Source organism: Furipterus horrens, unplaced genomic scaffold (genome assembly GCF_987537825.1).
Source record: "Furipterus horrens unplaced genomic scaffold, mFurHor1.1.pri manual_scaffold_5, whole genome shotgun sequence".
Taxonomy (NCBI): Eukaryota; Metazoa; Chordata; class Mammalia; order Chiroptera; family Furipteridae; genus Furipterus; species Furipterus horrens.
In genome coordinates this window covers 13,993,626-14,000,694 of record NW_028327175.1, presented here as the reverse complement: position 1 = coordinate 14,000,694, position 7,069 = coordinate 13,993,626, and the positions used below count along the sequence as shown (strand labels likewise).

The 7,069-nt window shown below is 41.5% G+C and overlaps 1 pseudogene; it reads left to right on the top strand.

Annotated features, from left to right (window-relative positions):
* Nucleotides 1-6,481: 6,481 nt before the first annotated feature.
* On the top strand, nucleotides 6,482-6,862 carry LOC150008236 (Golgi phosphoprotein 3 pseudogene; annotated as a pseudogene).
* Nucleotides 6,863-7,069: the final 207 nt, after the last annotated feature.

Sequence of the window (7,069 nt, the reverse complement as noted above, 5' to 3'; positions counted from 1 at the left end):
GGATGTGAACTAGCAGCTCTGTGGTCTCATGTTCTGGTGGGAGAGTGTGCCCTGAGGGGATTCCTCTGACATTCCAAAGGTAGGTTATCGAAAATGCAAAAAAAAAACAGGCTACAGACAGGCTCAGTTAAAGTGAAGACTGAACTTTGTCAGGGATGATGCTGTCCTAGGATGTGACTGCCCACCATGGCTTGATTTTAGGTAGCAAGTTTTAATTTCAGACCAGCCTGTGTGGTCCCTTTCAGTCTCTGAGTTTGTAAGGCCCACTGTGCAGGCCGCCCCTGAGCTTGTCGGGCTTACCATGTGGCCCCTTCTTCGTCCACAGACCTTTCCCACAGCAAACTATCTGTGACCCTCCGGAGAAGGCAGGGGAAGCCCTGTTGCAACCCACGTGCTTTTTATCTTGCTCATTTTTCTTTGACGCTTGTTTAGCATATACGGCCCACATTTGTAGAAAAGGGAAGGACCATGTTATCTGAAAGCCACTCCCGGAGCAGCCCATGAAATTCAGTGGAGGCCAAACCTGGCAAGCAAGTGACCGATTAAAAAGTGCTCCTCTGCTCCTCAAACGGGGCGGTAGGTACATGTAAAGAACCAAAACCCCCTGTTCACCTCCACTTCTCTCTCCTCTTTGCATCCCTTCAGAGGTTTCTATTGTTTTTGTGAGCTTACGTCTGACCCGTCTGTGAACAAAACCACTGGCCCTGTAAACAACAAAAAATACCCCTGCTTGTATAGTTTGCATATTACTAAGCAATGTTTGGGCTTTGCCAACTTGAATTAACTTTAAGATTAACGTAGCAATATTTGTATGTGTAGTTTGTGTTTTTCTAGTAACGTTAGTAAATCATGAGTGAAAACTCACTGGGAGAATTTTTAAACATTTAGTTTATTTTACAGACATTAGCAAAAGAGACGTTTTTGTCTGCTCATCAATTCCAACTTACATATAAGGGCAGAGAAACAGTTTAATGTCTTTACCGTTTGATTGTAACATAAAAAGTATCATATTTGCCCCAGAAGAAAAATGGAATATACTCCTCCATGGTAGGCAGAATGCCCCCTTCACAAGGCTATCTTCACCCTAATCCCCCAAACCTGTTCCATGGCAAGGGAGAGTTAAGGTCGCAGCTGGAATGACGTTAGTTGGCTTGCAGAGGGAGGACAGCATCCTGGATACCCAGGTGGACCCTATGTGATCACATGGTCCTTGTAAGTGAGAGAGGACCGACGGTGTCAGAGCCGCATCACGAGAAGACGGAGGGGCCATTGCTGGTTCTGGAGACGGGACGAGGCCACCAACTCAGAAACACAGGCAGCCTTGAGCAGGGGTAAAAGGTAAGAAAACAGATTCTTCTGTAGGGCCTGGGAGGAACACAGCCCTGCCAGCATCTTCATTTTTGCTCATTTAGATTCATTCCTAACTTGTAACCTCCAGGATTGTAAAATAATAAATCAAAGCTGTTTTTAAGCCACTAAATCTGTACTCATTTGTTGCAGCTGCAATAGGAAACCAGTACAGAATCTTTATTGTTAAATCACATAATTAAGTACTTTGGGCACAAGGTGGCATTAGACGACCAACCAGATTTATTTAAAAAAAAAAAAGAAGAAGAAAAGAAAAAGCCCCTTCAATTTTGATACTAAAGGCAATGATACAATTTTCTTCTAATAATTTTTTTTTAATCTCATCATATTTGCATCTAAGTTTTCACCAGTATTGTTGGTAAGTCCCTTAAACTGGCCTTGATGAATTTTTTATTTGATTTCTGGCAATGATTTTTCTTTTAATCCAGAATGATGGCCTTGGCCGGGTTGCTCAGTTGGCTGGAGCGATGTCCCATACACCAAAAGGCTGCAAGTTTGATCCCTGGTGAGGGCATGTACTTAAGTCATGAGTAGGTTGTGAGTTTGATCCCCGGTAGGTGCCTGTATGGGAGACAATCAATTGTTTCTCTCTCACGTAGATGTTTCTCTCTCCCCCCACCCCTTCCTCTCTCTCTAAAATCAATAAACATCCTCAAGTGAGGATTTTTTAGAAATCCAGAATGATGAACCATAAGTGAATAGAAGCCACAGAATACGTGTCACAAGCATGAGACCTTCTTTTGTTCCCAGGGCCTATACCACTGACAACAGCCCGTAACAGGCACCTAAAAAATAATCGTTAAATGAACAAACATCTCATAACCAATTTGCATATAAAAATTGTTTGTCAAGTCTTTTCTCACATTAACCTGAATAATCGAGAACTTGAAGAAAATCCTTTTGTCCAAGGGTGTTAAATATAGCACTATTCATAGACCGCTCATTTGTTTGAATGTGCTTACAATGCATTCTTCTTTGTGCTAGAAATGAAACAGCCTTTCCTTGTTCTACACGGCCCTCCCCATCCCCCACCCAGATGTGCCCAGTTCTAACACAACACCCCAGGCTTCCTATTCTCCTCCCAGTGAGTGGGGTGACAGTGGGAGAGTGGGTGCATGCTCAGGTCACAAGGGACCAGAAGTGAACTGCCTGGGGAGGCAGGGAGTCTAGGTACTCTGTGCATCTCACTGCACCTGCATGGTCTGGAGTGCTTGCCACCTGCCGTTCCTTCTGCTCTAAGGCATTCACCCCTCTCTCTTGGCGTGTCCAACTCCCCAAGTCAAAGTGAGAAAGTGCCCCCTTTGGAGAGGTTTCCCAGTATACTCCATCTACAAATGCTCCATAAATTCTGATTCCTCTCTATTCTTGTAGCACTGTGTTCTCTCTCTTCTCACATTGTTACATAGTTGGTTGTGTAAAGAGGCGCCAGATTATAATTGCCCTGTAGCCAGTACCGGGAACAAAGTAAGTGCTTCTGGATGCTGGAGGCATCCCGTTGTTGGGCTCAGACTGCAGGTGGATAAGATAAGTTGCTGATTTCTTAATATTTACATATGGGTGTGCGCACATTTATTTAACCCAGAAGCAAGAAGTAATCAGGATTACATTTATCATTTGGGTATAATTTCCTTTTACACACTCTTAGAATAGTAAATATAATTAGGCCTAAAATCAATGCTGTCTATTTTCTTTTAAAAAGATAAGGAAGGAATTTGAATGTGAATTATAATGTTTTTCCTCAAAGAGGAATAATTTGCCACTTTTTAATTTGATAAAGCTCTTTGTGCTTCAAATGTGGACTTAGGCTTTAAATATTAATAAACTTCAACCCTTCATGAATTAATTATCACAACTTTCAAACTCCAATTTTACAAAGCAAATCGTAAAGAGCAGAATGGCTTTCCGAAATGATGTCTTCTTCTGGTATTAATTCAGATGATTAAATAAAATATTATATATATTAAACTGAGTGTTAATACTATAACAAAGTTTCATATTTCTTGTTACTGTGTCATTTCAACTATGCATTTTTGCTTTCAATATAATGGCTATAATTATTTTTAATCAACTTTCAATTTTATCAAAGTGCTATACTTGAGTAGCATAAATGATCAAATATTGCTGAAAGTATTTTTTACAAAATAGCAGCCCCTTCTGTTCACCTCCCTGCCCCTATTATCCACCAAGTAACCAATTTCAACTTTGTTACCTATTTTCTCTGACTTACTTTCTTATTTCTAAATAATATATATACACATATGTATCTACTGCTAACCCTTGGAATTCTCTTTGCATCTGTTGGATCCTCAATCCCATGTATCCCTATATCTTAATATCCTCCTCCGAAGTTGAGCCCTTTTGTGTGATTGTGTGTGTGTGTGCACGCACATCTGAATAGACTTACTGGTTGATTGCCAATTACAGATAATAATGATTTTAGCTCATTTATATGCTCTCCCTTCCACTCGCTTCTCAATAAAATTTTATCTCAAATAGCTGTTAAATCTATATTCAGTATTTTCAAAGTTTTGTATATGTGGTATGTCATTTACTTTCGAGCCAAGTAGCATGATGATATATCCTCTCTTACGTAACTTTTTTTAAGAGTTAATCATTGCCTCATCTTAAAACATTTTCTTAATCTTCTTTGAACATCTGATTAAATAGTCCCACATCCTCAGCAGCTCTGTAAGTTAAATTTTATACAAAACATGTTACATAATTGAATAATTATCCAGCGCCTCCTACTGCAATCTGGATGGCTCTCTGTGCACCGCTGGTCCCTCTGCCATTACCCTGGGAATTCTCCTTGCCACCATTGGGTGGATCCTCAGTTTCATGTATCCGAGTATCTCAATGTCCTCCCTCAGAGTTGAGCCTTTTAGTGTGTGTGTGTGTGTGTGTGTGTGTGTGTGTGTGTGTGTGTGTGTGTACATCCTCAAATAGCTTTCTAAGAAAGGAGGTAGGGGTTATATTTAGAATTCTTGGGTAAAAAATAATTTTCCCTTGGAAATTTGAAAGTCTAGCCCCATTATTATCTACCTCCCATTTGGGAAATTTGATGCCATTATTATTCACAATCTTCTGTTCATTACCTCTCTGCATCCTTCTCTTCACCCTCACCAAATGCTTTTAGAGTCTTCTCTCTATCCCCAATGTTTGAAATGTCGGGATAATGAACCTTTTGTTGTTGTTTTATTAATTGTTTGTTGGGATTTTTGTTTGTTCTTGTTTTTTATTCATTGGGCTGGATACCCAAAAGGCCTTTTTGAGAAGTGGCCCATGTTCTTCAGCTCTGGAAAATTCTCTTATTTTATTAATACTTTTCTCCACCACTCCTTTCTGCTGTTTCTGGAGCTCCTATTATTTAGCCATTAAGCCTCCTGCATTGATCAACTAATTTCTTAAATTTTCTCTCTTATTTTCCAATTATTTGCCATTTTGCTTTATAGTTTGGATTCTTTATTTCACCCACTTTTCTATGGAGTTGTTCATTTCTGCCATCCGAGTTTATTGTCCTAGTGTTTTTGTTGTTGTTTTCTGAATACTCTTTTTAAATCTACCATTTTGTCCCCGTTTTATGGATATACTATCTTCTCTTAATTTTCTGAGAGGAGTATTGCCTTTCTTCTCTTTTCCTTCTCCTTCCATAGTTTGAGTTTCCTCTGAGTTCTTTTATTAAAAAACAAACAAACAAAAAAAACAGGCTTATTGGGACCATATTTTATACACCATAAAATTCATGCATTTCAAGTGTCCAACTCACTGATGTTTAGTATATTTATTGAGTCATTCAACCATCACTGCAAGTCAGTTGTAGAATATTCCCACCCCCCCAAAAAAAGATCTCTGTGTCCATTTGCAAGTCAACTCCATTCCCAACCTAGTCCCAGTCTGGCCATAATCTGCTTTCTGTCTCTACACATTTGCCTTTCCTAGGCATTTTATGTAAATAGAATCCTACACTTTGTGTTCTTCTGCATCTGATTCCTTTCACTTCGCATGATGTTTTTGAAGGTCACCCTGTTGTGCCAGCTGTCAGTAGTTCATTACTTCTTATTGCTGAAGAACATTCCATTGTTCAGTTTTGCTTTGTCATTTACCAGTTGACTAGAGATTTGGGTTGTTTACACCTTGGAGGAATTATCAACATATTTTTGTTATTTTAATGTCTTATCATGAATGCGAGTTTCACATTAGAGAGTTTTTTTCAAAATGCATGACACTCTGGCAGTCTGCACATGTTTAGAAAGGAAGGCCAAAAGCTATTGGGAAGCTGTATGTGTGTGCAGTGGGGGGGGGGGAGGGGGGGCGCAGGGGTGAGGTGTGTACTTTATTGTAATTCTCTCAGGACATCTTCGTGTCAGTGTTTTGCATCCTTTTCTCTTGAGCTGGTGGAAATTTCCAGGGAACACTCTTCAGCATTTTTGCCGGAGGGTATAGTCCTAGCTTCCAGCATCCCACAGTCAAGGGGAAGGAGAAGGCTGAGATGTCACAAATTTCAGGACATTAACTTTTACCCGACCCTCGTTTTCAGTGGGAGATCCCCACCCCTTTCCACTGTGCCCGTGTCCCCCAGATGCGAGACTCTATGTCATCCTCTACTCCTGGGGCAGCTGCAGAAAGCGGAGGAAGAGATCTGGGGATTCTTCTTAAATAGACATTCAAACAACCTCTCTAATTTTAGCCCTACCATTACCTGCTCCTCCTCCCCCATTTCCGCAGCTACCTGGTGCCAGTTCCTGTGCCTTTGGAGACCCACCGTATAAAGTAGGTTACCTCTCTGCTCTGCCCACTGCCACTTTGGGATTAGCTTTCTTGGACCCACTAATCCACCTACCACTATTCCAACTACTTCAAGTGCCCAAAATTTTACTGCTTTTGTTTTCTTTCCTGGTCTCATTATGGATCTCTGCTTCTATAGAAATCCTTTACTCTCATTTTCATCAGGCACAGAGTATTTATTCAACCATCCGTTTTTAATGACAGTCTCGATTTAACTCTTAATGAAGCTTTCAATTCCAAATGATTTATGGCAATACCTCGCTCTCAGAGAAGTGCATCATAACTCCAGTGTGTGCCGCACATGGTGACTTCCTTCCAAGAGCCCAGAATGGAAAGGTGTGGGGAGCAGGAGGAGCTTTGCAGTAAGAAACCTGACGAACAGTACCTCAGCCAGGTGATCAAGGTCAACATCAACAGTGACAAGTGGGCAAACGGCCCCCACCGCATGGACAAGCGCCTGCTGGCCCTCGTTTACCTCGCGCACGCCTCCGACGTCCTGGAGAACGCCTTCGCGCCCCTTCTGGACGAGCAGTACGACTTGGCCACCAAGCGAGTGCGGCAGCTCCTCGACTTGGACCCCGAGGTGGAGTGTCTGAAGGCCAACGCCAGCGAGGTCCTGTGGGCGGTGGTGGCTGCGTTCACCAAGTGACCCTGCTCAGAGCCATCGGCTCTCCCTTCCGTCCTGTGAACCAGTCCTTTTTCTTCTGTTGCCTTCTGACTTCCTACAATGTGTACTTCTCTACACTAACATTGGCTTTTGTTTTATAAAATAATAGGTGGCTTTTCCTTTTATGGGTGTGTGTACGCCGGAATCTGTGGGTATGTGAGGTTTAGAAAACAGTTTTAATGCCCGCTGGCCTTTCATTACTTCTTGAGCTCAAGAGATTTGCCATTCTCTAACAGTTTTTGGAATTCT